This window comes from Ostrea edulis, chromosome 5 (genome assembly GCF_947568905.1).
Source record: "Ostrea edulis chromosome 5, xbOstEdul1.1, whole genome shotgun sequence".
NCBI classification, from domain to species: domain Eukaryota; kingdom Metazoa; phylum Mollusca; class Bivalvia; order Ostreida; family Ostreidae; genus Ostrea; species Ostrea edulis.
Window position 1 is genome coordinate 24,726,598 of NC_079168.1, and position 15,198 is coordinate 24,741,795.

The following is a 15,198-nucleotide window of genomic DNA, read 5'->3' on the forward strand; positions in this document are numbered from 1 at the left end:
TTAGGTCAAGAAGGACCAGGAGCATAGGGTCACCTTCATCCAGTACTGCTTCTACGTCTGCTTTTATTCGCAGAATGGCTGTCTCGGTGCTGGTACTGGTTTTATAAGCTGACTGTAGATCATCATGTAGACCATTCCTGGTGAGATGGCTATTACGCTGCTGTGCAACAACACGCTCGATGACCTTGCTGATGAATGGGATATTTGATACTGGTCTATAGTTACTAAAAATTCTCATATCAAGTCCAGGCTTTTTCAGACGTGGGGTAACAATCGCACGTTTCAGCTCATTTGGAAAGACCCCTGTTGAAAGTGATGTATTCACCAGTTCAGTAATAGTCGGTAGCACCACAGAGAGAACAGTGCTGTTCTTCAAGAGCGCAGTGGGGATGGCATCCAGTGAGCAGGTCTTATTAGCACAGCTCCTGATTACCTTGTCCACTTCTTCCTGCGTCTGGATCTTGAATGAACCACGATGAGGCACTGGTCTGGAGAAGCTGTATTGTCATGGAGATCTGAGGCATCGAGACCCTGTCGTTATAACGACCATAGATTTTGCAAAATGCTGACTTTAATCGAGACTGTTGAAACCCCTGTACCATCAACTTGTTTGTTAGTAGCTTGCCTAGATTTAAAAACTGACCATACGCAGAACAAGCTCTTGCGTATCGAATCAGCTGAAAGATATAATGTAATATAGCTACAAAAATATGAAAAGATGACGATGGAGAAACTGAGTTGAGTTGTCAGTTTGCCGTTAATGTCTTTCAGTAAAACATCTAAGTATGAAGCAGAAGAGGACGACTCTGTGGTGTCTTTTATTTCGATCTCACATGGATATATCGAATCGACATATGAATGAAACTTCCTATTGTTAATAGACAAAACGTCGTCGATATATCTAAATGTCGAATTGAAGGCCACAGCAAAAGATTTTTTCTTCTCACGTAGAAGTTTTTGGATAACTTCTGCTTTATATACATATAAAACAGGTCAGCTAACAAAGAAGCACAATTCGTGCCCATGGGAATTACAGCAGACTGTTGGAAGACCCTATCACCAAAGACCACGACGAAATTGTTAATGAGGAACTCTAGTATAATTTTTATTTCAACTTTAGAGTACTTGTGCGAGGAATCAGAGTGGTGTTTAACAAAGTAATAGATATGAATATTTCCGTTTTCCATTTTGTTGAAGAAGCAACTGTCTATGATGTGAAAAAATCTAGTCTTTAATTTATTGTGAGGGATGGTCGTGTAAAGTGTTGAAAACTCGTAGGTTTTGATGTTGTTGATTTGAGAAAAGTTTTGCGATTTCAAGTTTACTAAAAGTTCTTTAGAATTTTTTAGAATCCGCATTTGATTAACACCACTTCTGGCATATGTAGTAACACAGTACGTTTGAAGTTTATTTTTATTAGGAGCAAAGATAGGGGCTTAGTAGAGCATTTACTGGATCCAGCAATGTACATATGTAACTCATATTCATCCGACCCATTGACTGGGATACTAAATAAATGTGTCTGAAATTGAAACATGGTTTTGAAGAATTTCATCTTTTGAAAGGACAGTTGGAGTATAAGTAAGATTACTAAAAGTGGAATAGACTGGAATAGGCTGCACAGTAAAGCATGAAACATAAAGAAGGGATCTGATTGGGCAAATTGTCGTAAACATTAAAATAAAGTTAACATCGTGATGATTGGTTGGTTGCTTGATTTATATTACGTCACGTCGAGAATTTGCCACTCATTTTGAGACGTTTACCAGCTGTAGGTGAAGTCCCACAACTTTATACCTATGTTTAGCACTCAGGGTCGTAGCGGTGAGGGTTCTTTATCGTGCCAACGCCTGCCGTGAATCGTTACCTCCATTTTTAAAAGGTATATCGTAAGAGATAGTAATCTTCAATTCTATATGTCAAGCATTTGGCAAAGGAGCAATCACTGCCTTATGTTTATGTCGTACTGAGTAGGTTTGATGCGGCCATGACACGCATCACTGAGCTACTGCAACCGGTCAGTAAAGAGCATGAAAACATTACCTAATTACTGTGATATTATTAATCTATGTATGTCATACCGTAAATCTGGTTATTTTTGCTGTCAATTAATCTTTAGCGTTTTTGCGAGTCAGTTGGATTCTCAAAAATATTTTTCTCAAAAAATAATGTTTCACACGTTTTTTAATATGTTTTTACATTAATTCGCAAACAGAAGAAACACCAAAATAAATATATAGGCTTTTTACTCAAATTCGCATAAATAAATCGACGCAAAAATATCCAGATTTTCGGTATGCTAATGTGAATAATAACAAATCATACTGAAAGTTTATGATGGATGGGGTTTTGTAATGTAAAATCGAGCAATGACATTCCACCAGTACAATATACTTCTGACACCAGAGAGTGTAATATAGCTCTTATCCGACATTGATAAGGTAGATGTCCTCAACGATTTAATTCTTCTGTATCAAATGTTTCGCGACATTAATTACCACAGTTATACTACATACGCAAAGATTTCTTTAGTAATATTATAGGTAATGAACAAGATGTTATGAGTATGATATCAATATATTACCTTTCAATAAAGCCACAGGCCCTGAAGCAGTAAGATATAAGATGCTGAAATCTACTTTACATTCCGTTACAAAATCGCTGAGATTTTGTTATTTAATGAACTGTTGATTAAAAACGTTTTTCCCAATAACTGGAACATTTTTCTCATGTTTTACCACTGATTAAGAAATATGACACCTCTCTATCATTTACAGATTAGTATCACTAGTGAGCTAATTGTGTTATCAAAATTATGAAAGAATTATATTCAAACATGTGTATAATAATTGCTATCGAAGTAACTTATTTTTCAAGTTTCAAGAAGGGTTTTTGCCAGTTGGAGCTTATCATAGCATTATCAAAAAATACATGAAGGAAAATTTTGCCTAGTGTTTTCTGTCCAAAGCGATTGGCAGGGTGTGGCACAAAGGACCCCTTTATAAAATATAAAGCTATGGTATTTATGGCAATATTCTTAATGAGGCATGGACACGATTTGCGCTGAAAATGTTTAAATTTTTTGTCCATTTTTAATGTTTATATTGCTTAACTAAGGTACTTTTAATGGTTAACGAAAAATTGAATGCAAGTTGTTGAGTTACACGTGAGATACAGCACTCACAATGTTTTATTAACTGTCATGTTATTGTTTACTTATAAATTGCTTAATAAAAATATCATTATTTAAAACCAACTGACAAGTGACGAACGAAAAAAAACCCTGTTTAATTGTGTTCAGAATTAAATTGTAATTTGAAAACAATTGCTTTAAACGAAACTTTTACTAATGTATTTAACCTATGTACACAGTATCAAATTACAATACCCGCAACCGGGAGAATTACACTCTTCTTAAAAGACTTGAAATATTTCAGAAATCTTTTGTGCCTGACATAGTAAACCATCAGAACAATACAAACTCTGTTATCTACCAGAAACAACACATCAAAACAGTAGGAATGCTAAACCTCCATCTTACTCTCGGAAACAGACGATGAGACATCTTAAACACAACTCCATTTCTGATTTGAAGCATGATATATGTAGAAGCTGGAGGTAGCATTTCCTCGTGTGGTTTATCAGAGGGCTCTTATATTGTTCTCTTGGTATATAACAAATGTATTCAGACCAGAAGCGAATTATTCAGAAATTACATTTTACTCAGATAACTACTATTGATTGATTTACTTCTATTGGGAATTCTTGGAGTTTGGTTTTACGGTCTATAAATTTACAAGTTTATACGTTTTTTAATTCGGCATAGGCTTAGTAGAACAAACAGACTGTGTGACTGCGTCTTTCCATAACTCCAAAACCCACGGTCAGCATCTCCCACTAAGTTCTTGCGAGGAGTGGAAAAAGAGAATGTTTAATTATGCAATAATAAATTGCCCTCCAGTGTGCACTACCATTGTAACGCTTCATAAATCCAATTCATCATTATTAATAAAGAGTATGTCAGTTCTCTGCAAATGCTTGAAATGGGTGGCAATAGGTAACTCCGTGTTAATTTCATAATCGATACTAACAACGTTTTGAAGTGAATGGATGAAATGTTCCTAAGTGCACTTCGTATTTTCCCCATTCATATACCGTTTTATATAAAATATATAATGCCTTACATTAGGCCACAAGATCATAATCTGGGAATAGACTTAAGTCTCAAAATTTTGATTTCTTATATCTTAGGAGTTATGTAGCACAGATGTTAAAAACTGCAGGTTTATAAAATATTCAGATGCAATCATATACTGAAAATTTTATTTGTTTATGAATTTTTTTTCAAAAGTTAGCTGGGTTTGTTTAGACTTAAGTTTATTTTCAGATTATAGTCTTGAAGCTAGGTTTTGGTGACAGGTTATAGTCTTGAGGCTAGGTTTTGGTGACAGATTATAGGCTTGAGGCTAGGTTTTGCTGACAGCTAGGTTTTGGTGAGAGGTTATAGTCTTGAGGCTAGGTTTTGGTGACAGGTTATAGTCTTGAGGCTAGGTTTTGGTGAAAGAGTATAGGCTTGAGGCTAGGTTTTGGTGACAGATTATAGGCTTGAGGCTAGGTTTTGGTGACAGATTATAGACTTGAGGCTAGGTTTTGGTGACAGATTATAGACTTGAGGCTAGGTTTTGGTGACAGATTATAGTCTTGAAGCTAGATTTTGGTGACAGGTTGTTTATGTCCATCTACTCTGGTGGAACTGAGTGGTCATGGGAAGAAATCTTAAAGAGTAAGATCATCCTTTAAAATACCGTAAGTAGTTTGGAGTTTCAGAATGTGAAAATTGAATGCATACAATTTATGTTTTCTTTTGTTCAAAAATCCGTTCCAACTTCCGGTAGATTTAATGACAAAAGTACCAAACACCGTGCAAATAATCTATTATTTTCACATGTATGAAGAGGTGAAGATTACGAACAGTGGTAAATCTCGTAATTCCTATAAGGAATACAAATTATAATCTGGAAAAAACCCAACAATCTGGTCAAATACGTCAATAAGTATCAGACCATTTCTTGTGCAATGTAGGTGTTAGACAAGGGGAAATTTTATCAGTTTTTCTATTTGTATTATTTACTAATGACCTATAAGATTACTGGATAAGAAATCACTTAGATGGTTTTTCATGTCCTAGTACACAGAGACAAGATGTTTGTTATGTTAAAACTTTGTATACTTTTTATGCTGAAGAGTGATGATACTGTTTTAATGCACGATTTTTAAAATGTCTGATTTACTACAGTCTTAAATTCATCTACATTATGCTACCTACATCGCTTTAAGTTTAGTGTTTTTGTCAAACAAACGATTTACATTATAAACACTTTTCGTTTATTTATACCTTTTAATTTTTATATATCCTTTGATATTTTCTGTCTTATATACACTTCAATTGGTTTAGGACAGGTAGAAGAGATATTTTTCAAAAATTCTTTCCTACGAAATAAATTTCGTTCTCGCGAATTTCAATTTTGTTCTCGTGATAAAATTCGTTCCCACAATTTTTTAAAAAATTAAGAGCAGGCTAAATGGTTAACAATTATGCAATCCACAATAAATATGCAACATATTTAGTAACTTTAGTTCATATATCATATATATTTGTAACTGTTCTTTCATTTTGGAGTGCGGTGATTCAATACGCAAGAGCTTGTTCTGCGTATGATAAGTTTTTAAATTGAGGCAGGTTACTGACAAACAAGTGGTGTTACAAGGGTTTCAACAGTCTCATTGAAAATCATCATTTCGCAAATTCTATGGTAGTTGTTTTGATCTAATTTGTCAATACAATCTGTCATTGGGACAAATGTTGTCTGACGTGTTTCATACCAATTGTTCTTTACACACTGATTTTTACTACAAACTACTCCGTATACCTGATCAAGACATAGTTGTATTGCTTATAGGAGTTACGAGATTGATCACTGTTTGTTATCTTCACCTTTTCGCTGTATAACACAGTGTATAAAATTTGGCGTTTTGGGGTTGTTTTTGTTGTTGTTGTTTTGTTTGTTAATTAGTGATGGTTTGATTTAGCGCTTACTGAACAAGACTTCACATCTACTATACATGTAAGCATTTACCTGAACTTGATTTAGTGGATGATCTTTGCCGCCAAAAAGAATACATTGACAAATGTAATACGTTTATCGTATCTAATGACAGGGTTGAAGGTCACTGTCAAGTCTACTTATATTAAAGTTGCTTATTAAACTCCCTGTTACATGGAAGTAAATCCTCATTAACGATATCTCTACGACATCGCTTATATTGAACTTTGGATATGATGAACAATTCAGGTCGGTGTCCTGAATTTCAATATACCCGGAGTAGACTGTAATTGTATTTGACCCAGGAAATGAGATGTTGCGAACTGCCACTACATGTACCCGGGGATTGGGTTTCCAGCTGACCCGGGAAAGGAGATGTTGTGAATTCCCATTCCTGGAACAAGAGTACCAGGATCATGCAAAGCTAATTCTGCAGCTGTTGACGGTTAGATAAATTGGTGCCAGTAAATCCATACTTATTGTCGGATATATACATTTTTGTACGTTCTGAATGCTTGCTGCGAGTTGGCCTATCAACTGCCGTTTATGGCATTGATAAAACGCACTAACCGTTTGATAGATGTACTCCTCTGCCTGTCTCTGTATTAATTTTATCTCCGACTAATGTCACTTGTTTAAGAATCGACGATTCTGGAAAAGGTCTCTTGTCAAATTTAAAGGTCGTTTCTGCCAGTTTATGGTTTCGCATAAGTCAAACTGACTTGATTTTCTCCTCTCCGTTCTAATCCAGCCCTCTGCAACATGTCTGCATTATATGTTATACATAGATTTCCTGACAGAAAACTGTATGCATCAATGTCTCGACTCTAATGCTGTAGGTTCTGATTAATCAAAATTATGTAAAAACAAATTTACAGACAGTAGAACGATTTTTCTATTAGACACACTTAATGCCTAAAATGTTTTTTAAACATCAATTGAAATAATTGATAATGATTGAGCGTGAAAGTAGATGATATGTGCTTTCAATACACATGTTTGCTTTAATACGCATTTTTCGAATTGTGCAATAGTTGTTCCCCTTTGTTTAACTCCTATGCACGATGAGACAGAAACGCACGCGGAGAGTACAAACAGGGGCGGATCCAGGAATTGCAGTTACGGGGGGCGCCACTTTATGAGGCAGTGGGTCCAGGGCGAAGTCCTTGTGGGGGTCTAGGGGGCGAAGCCCCAGCCCCGGAAGCTCCTCGATTTTACGGGGCTTGAAATTTTTCTCCTATTTAGTCATTTGTACTATTTTCTATCATTTTTAAAGGTGAAATTAATAAAATGACCCAAATTTTAAGGTTTTTTCTTGAAAAAATTAAGTTCTCCCAATAAAGTAATTCAAGAAATCAAAAGATTTTGTAAGAAATCATTGCTTCTTTTATCGTTTAGTACATTTTCCGAAACAAGATACCGCGATTTACTTTAAATTTGAAAAAATTAGGGGGGGGGGGCTCCGGATGCGCCCCTTCTAAATCCTTCTAAATCCGCCACTGACAAATGCTTATCGCCCGAACTGCAGACAAACACAAATTTAGTAAGTTTTTTGAGATTTTGATAATAAATAGCTGAAACAAAAATCGACATTCACCATCTTTTTTCCCCCCTCGTTACTCAGGTCGAAGAGGAAAATTTTAAATGAATAATAAAATAAATGAATATTCAATTTAATGGCTAATTCAAATAAATTATCCTCGGTATGGTCAGTTTATTATATACCAACGGCCGATATTTAAAAAAAAAAATACGCTCTCTCAACTTTTATTGTTATCCACTTAACCAGTATATATGTGACATCTTGTACCCGCCCTTGAAGCGTTCTATAGAATACTGAACGCACCTCCATTACAGAAGAGCTGATATCTCAAAATTGCGTATTATCACTTTATTTAAGAAGATTGTGTCTGGCATGCATTCTGTTTGGTGTTCAGATGGCGGATCCTGAAATTTTCAATTTTGGGGTTGGGGTGGCAACCAAAGTTTGTAACTTTCCGTCTGAAGGGGGGAGGGAGAGGGGGGCTGAAGGTCAAAAAATACATTTTTGTTTAAATCGTTCAACAAAAGAGGGATGAGTTTGCAATCCCCCAAACCTCCTAGCTAGATCCGCCACTGTACTGTTTAATGAAAATGTTGTAAGCATATTCAGAAGATCTGTCCGTTTGACTTGCCGGGATTAACTTGAATGACGATGGTTTTCCTTGGTAATAAGACTTCCTTCAATGTAAGATATCCCCCAGCGGGCTGTTATTGCACTACCTTTCACAGTAAGGTTTGGATTTTATTGATAACATTAGAAATGACCACTGCCCCAACACATTCATACCGATATTTGATCTCGGATAATTTTGCCAAAATCAGTTTGACAATGTAGTACTCACCGACTGAAAACTTTTCCAGAAAACAAAAAACGAAAAGAAAATTCCGATTTTTTTCAACCTGTAAGTAAACTTATCTTTGCATCAATGTACAAAGGGATTGGAACAAGTTCTTATAACATACGAGTTCTTCTCCATAAATGACGAACAATAAAGTATCTTTGCAAATATTGAAGTGGAGTTTGATTTTTATAGCATAAAACAATGTCCGATTACCCGAAACCTTATCATTCCAGGAAATTAAAATGTTTTCTTTTTAGTTCTTACAAGTTTATTGTTATTTCGGATTTCCAATATTTCGGCATGAGCATCACTGAAGAGACATTATTTGTCGAAATGCGCATCTGGTGCATCAAAATTGGTACCGTATTTAAGTTTTACATTACGACCCCTGGGTCGAGGCCTCTGCTGGTGGACTGTTAGTCCCCGAGGGTCTCTACCGCCCAGTAGCGAAGTACAATGTACTTCGTTATACTAGCTTGAAAATACGGATGTATATTTAATTTCTGTGATAAAATTTAGAAATTCATTTAAAAATTAAGGATTATCTCCCTCATGCATAGCTCTGGTCCGTAGACGAATTTGACTCCAGTCTTAGGCACTCTAATTTTCTTTTTAGTTCTTACAAGTTTATTGTTATTTCGGATTTCCAATATTTCGGCTTTAGCATCACTGAAGAGATATTATTTGTCGAAATGCGCATCTGGTGCATCAAAACTGGCCCCGTATAAGATTTACATTTTAATCTAGCCTACATATTGAAAAGTCGAACAAAAAACCTTTTTCTAAATTTATTTTCAAATTATTTGTGCTGTGTGCATTTTCCATCTAGGATCGCTCTCTTGCCATAATCAAAATCTGTCAAAAGTTGGTAATAATCTTCAACCAAGTGATGTACGATGTGTGTGTGTCAGAATGGATGAAACAAGAGGATAATGATTCAGCCCAAGTGATGGAGTCACGTGATGTATGATAATGTTCCCTTTTCCCTCCAAATACACATAAGCTATACTCAGTTTATGGGCTTTCATCTTAATGTAGGTACAATATATTGTGGGTAGAGTATTCTTTTAAGCACTCATATCATGCGATAACGTAATAACGCTGATTGTATATATCTTATGTTAAGGACACTCATACTCGTGAAACAAGTAACTGTCTGTAAAGGCTGCAGCAAACCTCAAGATGCTTGAAGAAAGTCACAATCGTTATATTGAAAATGGGTTTTGAATTCAGTGGGGTTTTCCCTTAAATCAGTAAAGTTACAAGTAGCTAGTATAGTAACCATCTACTTAAAAAGAGAAAAGTTAGCTGACACGAAAATAAAGACGCATATTGATAATTTAGCTAATCAGAATATCATGATCTTCGGCATTAAGTACCAATGAATAAATTTATATGATAAGGTAAAGCTATATATAAGTGGGATCTTTCATCAATTCAAAATTGATGATATTATAATCTGCCAATCCTTTTAAAACTATATCGTATTACATAACACCTTTTCATGTAGATTAGTGTACCAAATTATGAATGTGCATTTATTTTCATGTAAACTGGAAACATTTATTACTAAAAACAGAAATCTGAAAATGAAATGCATTGTCAATTCTCTTTACCTTCATTGTCTTAGTAAAAATTACTGATATAAAGTATACTTACTCCACCGACATGTTCTTGTTCTTCATGTTTTTATACTAGAGTCCAGCTGGACATGTCATTACTGGTGATGTTAATATATAGTCCAGCTGGACATGTCATCACTGGTGATGTTGATATATAGTCCAGCTGGACATGTCATTTCTGGTGATGTTAATATACACATGTAGTTAAAAATTAGGATCTCAAATCACTTATTCTAAAAGGTCCAAAATACAGATGGCGACAGAACAACAAGAACTTGATACATCGTCAGAATGGATTAAAATTATGAGGAATATTAAAATCCCGCATTAGACAGTACGTACCATCTATCCTTCTGTGTTTAGTAAACCAAAAGTGATAAAAGAATTAGATAGGTTACACTAGGAATATGTTTTGGTTCTAGCTGACAAAGCTTGTAACAACATTGTCTTTGTTTGTAAGGTTCATTATTACAACTGTATTTTAAACGAACTTGGCATTAATTCCACTTTGGTAATCTTATTTATACTCCAACTGCCCTTTCAAATGATGAAATTCTTCAAAACCATGCTTCAGTTTTAGACACATTTAATATCCCAGTCAATGGGTCGGATGAATATGAGTTACCGTACCTATACTGAATTCCTGAACTTCATAAAAACCCTTACAAGCAAAGACACATTGCTGGATCCAGTAAATGTTCTAGGAAGCCCCTATCTTTGCTCCTCACAAAAAAAAACATTAACAGCTCTGAAGGAGAAACTTTAAACGTATTATGCCACTACATATGCCAGAAGTTGTGTAAATCAAATGTGGATTTTGAAATATTCTAAAGAACTTTTAGTAAACTTGAAATCGCAAAACTATTCTCAAATCAACAACTTCAAAACCTATGACTTTTCAATACTTTGCACGACCATTCCCCACGGTAAATTAAAGACGACTTTTTGACGACATAGACAGTTGCTTCTTTAAAAAAAATGAAAAACGAAAATATTCATATCTAATGATCAGTCATCCAAAAAATTACTTTGTTAAACACCACTCTGATTCCACACACAAGTACTCCTAAGTTGAAATAAAGAAAAACATATGCTGGAGTTCCTCATTGACAATATCTTCGTGGTATTTGGTGATCAGGTCTTCCAACAGTCTGTTGGAATCCCCATGGGCACGAATTGTGCTCCTTTGTTACCTGACCTGTTTTATATTCTTCTGATGCAGAATTTATTCAAAACTTCTACGTGAGAAGAAAAAATCTCTTGTTGTGGCCTTCAATTCGACATTTAGATATATCGACGACGTTTTGTCTATTAACAATAATAACTTTCATTCATATATCGATTTGATTTATCCCTGTGAGCTCGAAATAAAAGACACCACAGAGTCGTTCACTTCTGCTTCATACTTAGATATTTTATTGAAAGTAGACATTAACGGCAAATTGACAACTCAACTGTATGACAAACGGGATGATTTCAGCTTCTCCATCGTCAACTTCCCATATTTATGTAACAATATTCCATTATCACCTGCATATGGTGTTTATATCTCTCAACTGATTCGATACACAAGAGCTTGTTCTGTGTATAGTCAGTTTTTAAATCGAGGCAGAAGTCAGCATTTTGCAAATTCTACGGTCGTTATAACGATCTAGTTCATCAATACAACCTATCATTGGGTCAAATGCTGTCTGACGTGTTTCATACCGATTGTTAGACCGTTCTTGGCACACTGATTTTGACTACGGATAACCCCGTTTATCTGATCAGGATATAGGGCTCACGGTGGGTGTGACCGGTCGACAGTAGATACTTACTCCTCCTAGGCACCTGATCCCACCTTTGGTGTGTCCAAGGGTCCGTGTTTGTCAAACTATCTATTTTGTATTGCTTACAGGAGTTATGAGATTGATCACTGTTCGTTATCTTCACCTTTCATACGACTCCTCGCCACCTAGATAGATAATCATATTCTAACCCAGTAGCCTTTATCTGGTAGCTGGCCACAATGTATCATTAATTTTAAATTTTACATCTTGTAGTAACCGGCTACTATTAGCTAACTTTTCTTGCTTTAAGTAGCTGGCTACTAGTACATGTAGCTAATTTCACTGATATGTTTCCCTCCCAAATGAAAAACGGTTTGGTATAACGATTCCTGAAACGGAACTGTCGGTGTCATAGTTGTTGGCAGAAATATCCTTTCATGGGTTCCTTTAATCGTTTCTATTCATTATCAACCATTTATATAGAGAGTATATGATCAATTAGGAAATCTAATAACAATAGTACTGATATTGATTGTGATACAAACATATCTTCAAACATTTTTCTGACAGATATTGCACAAAATGTGTCTTAGTGTTCTATTGGAATTCCTGGCAACATCTCTTCAGATTGCTAGTAAAAATCAATGTTTATAATAGTCATTTAATGTACTAATGTAATACCGAAAATACGAAAATCAAAGCTAGGAGTAGTTGAGTGTTAATGGCTGATTGTATATTGTGTACCGTCCCGCGTAGGCCTAAGCACGGCGCTTACGGTCTGTGGAGCAGGGAGGGATCTTTATCGCGCTACACCTGATTTGACACAGGGCCTCAGTTTATGCTGTCTCATCCAAAAGACCGCCCCATTTAGTCGTCTTTTACGACAAGCAAGGGGTACTGAGGACCTATTTTAACCCAAATCCCAACGGGAGGAATGCGCTTGTAAGATTTTAGGTCAAGATTTGAAATCAGTTTCATGTGTGGATTACATAATGAACAGTCGTTCCCTCGTTCTTTCCCTGTAGAGCTACACTACTACAGCTAATCCACTCGTTCGAGTACCTACTCTCGCTGTGTCAAACTGCTCACCTCGTCTTCGTTTGTAAGACTCATCATTACAATTGTATTTTAGAAGATGCACATTTACATTCATATTTTCCTTTCAAGAAACAAAATTGATCAAATTCACGTTTCAATTTAAACACGGTGAATATCCCGGTCAATGGGACGCATGGATTTGAAAGGTGAAGATAACGAACAGTGATCAATCTCATAACTCCAATATTAACATATTAACATCTATACTGAATTTCAAAAATTTACATTTCTTTATGCAGGAAATTTAACAAAATTGGTTCTAAAGCATGCAACCTGATCTAACAGATTGTATCATGCTTTTTATATGCCAATACTGTGCGATGATTTTGAATAATGAAAAAAGATGGACTGAAATTGTCAGAAAGTCTTCATTGTTACAACTATATTTTAAACAAATTTGGCATTAATTCCACTTTGGTAATCGTTCTTATACCCCAACTGCCCCTTCAAAAGATGAAATTCTTCAAACTCATGCTTCAGCTTTAGCCACATTTGATATCCCAGTCAATGGGTCGAATGAATATGATTTACCGTACCTATACTGGATTCCTAAACTATATAAAAAAAACTTACAAAGATACATTGCTGGATCCAGTAAGTGTTCTACCAAGAACCTATCTTTACCCATCACCAAAATATAACAGCTGTGAAGGAGAAACTCCAGCTATTTTGTACCACAACAAATGTCAGGGGTGGTGTAAATTTAATGTGGATTTTCAAAATATATTTATAGGAAATTTGAAAACACAAAACTGGACCAAAATAAAATAGCATCAAGACTACTCAACACCATCACGCCCCACAAAACATGAAAGACTAATTATGCTTTTTAGAAAAATTAGACTGATGTTTCTTCAATTAAAGTACAACTTAGAAATATTCATGCCTTGTGCTCGGTCATCCAAATTATTATTTTGTTGAACACCATTCTGATTTAACGCACAGTTACAGGTACTCTAAAGATATTAAAAAAGATGCCAAAACTTCTTATCAGCAAATGGCAATATCTGTGTACATGTAGTCCTTGAAGATCATGTCTTCCAACTGTCTATTTGATCCCCCATTGGCATCAAGTTTCTTCCTTTATTATTCATTTGAACTGTTTTTGTATTCTTATGAGGTAGAATTCATTCAAAGGTTTCCACACACACACACACACACACACACAACCCCGAAATCTTTGACTCGACATTTAGATTTATCAATGTTGTTATTCATTAACAATATTATTTCATTCATATATCAATTTTATATATCTCAGTGAAGTCAAAATCAAAGATACCACAGAGTCTTCCTCACAGCTACTTCGTATAATGTATTGAAAATAGATAACCCCGTGGGGATCCGTGTTAGAATAGATAATCGGTATCCTTTGCTTGTCGTAAGAGGCGACTAAATGGGGCCGTCCTCAGGATGAGACCACAAAAATCGAGGTCCCATATCACAGCAGGTGTAGCATGATAAAGATTTCTCCCTGCTCAGAGGCCGTAAGCGCCAAGCATAGGCCAAAACTTTGCAGCCCTTCACCGGCAATGGCGACGTCTCCTCATTATGACTGAAAAATTCTCTAGAGGGACGTTAAACATCATACAATGTAAATACAAACTAACAACTTTATGACAAACGATTACTTCAGCGTCCCCATTTATTACATTTTCATGTAGCACTATTCCATGCACTTACATATGGTGTTTATATATCTCAATACACGATAGCATGTACTGCGTACAATCAAATTTTACACCGAGGTAGGCTATTGGCAAATAAACTGATGCTACGTGGTTTTCAACAGTCCCGTTTAAGTCAGCATTTTTCAGTTCTATGGTCATTATAATCTTAATTACAAATACAACCAGCTAGGTAGAATGTTGTTTCATACCAATCATTAGACCGTTCTATGCATATAGTTACTGAATTTGAAGAGGGCTCACAGCGGGTGTGACCAGGCCGGTCAAAAGGGGATATTTACCTCTTCTGGGTACCTAATTCCAACTCTGGTGTTTCCAGGAGTCCGTGTTTGCCCTACTCTCAATTTTGTATTCTTGTTAGGATTGATGGGACTGGTCACTGTTCGTTATCTTCATCTTGTTCCTGTTCCGGGTGGACATCCAGCCGAAGCTGGTGGATGTCCGACATTTCGATGCTAAAGGTAATGTGTAATTATAAGACTCTGTGAAAAATATAGAGGGAGCTTTTCACACTCCCTTTAAGGAGCAGTCAC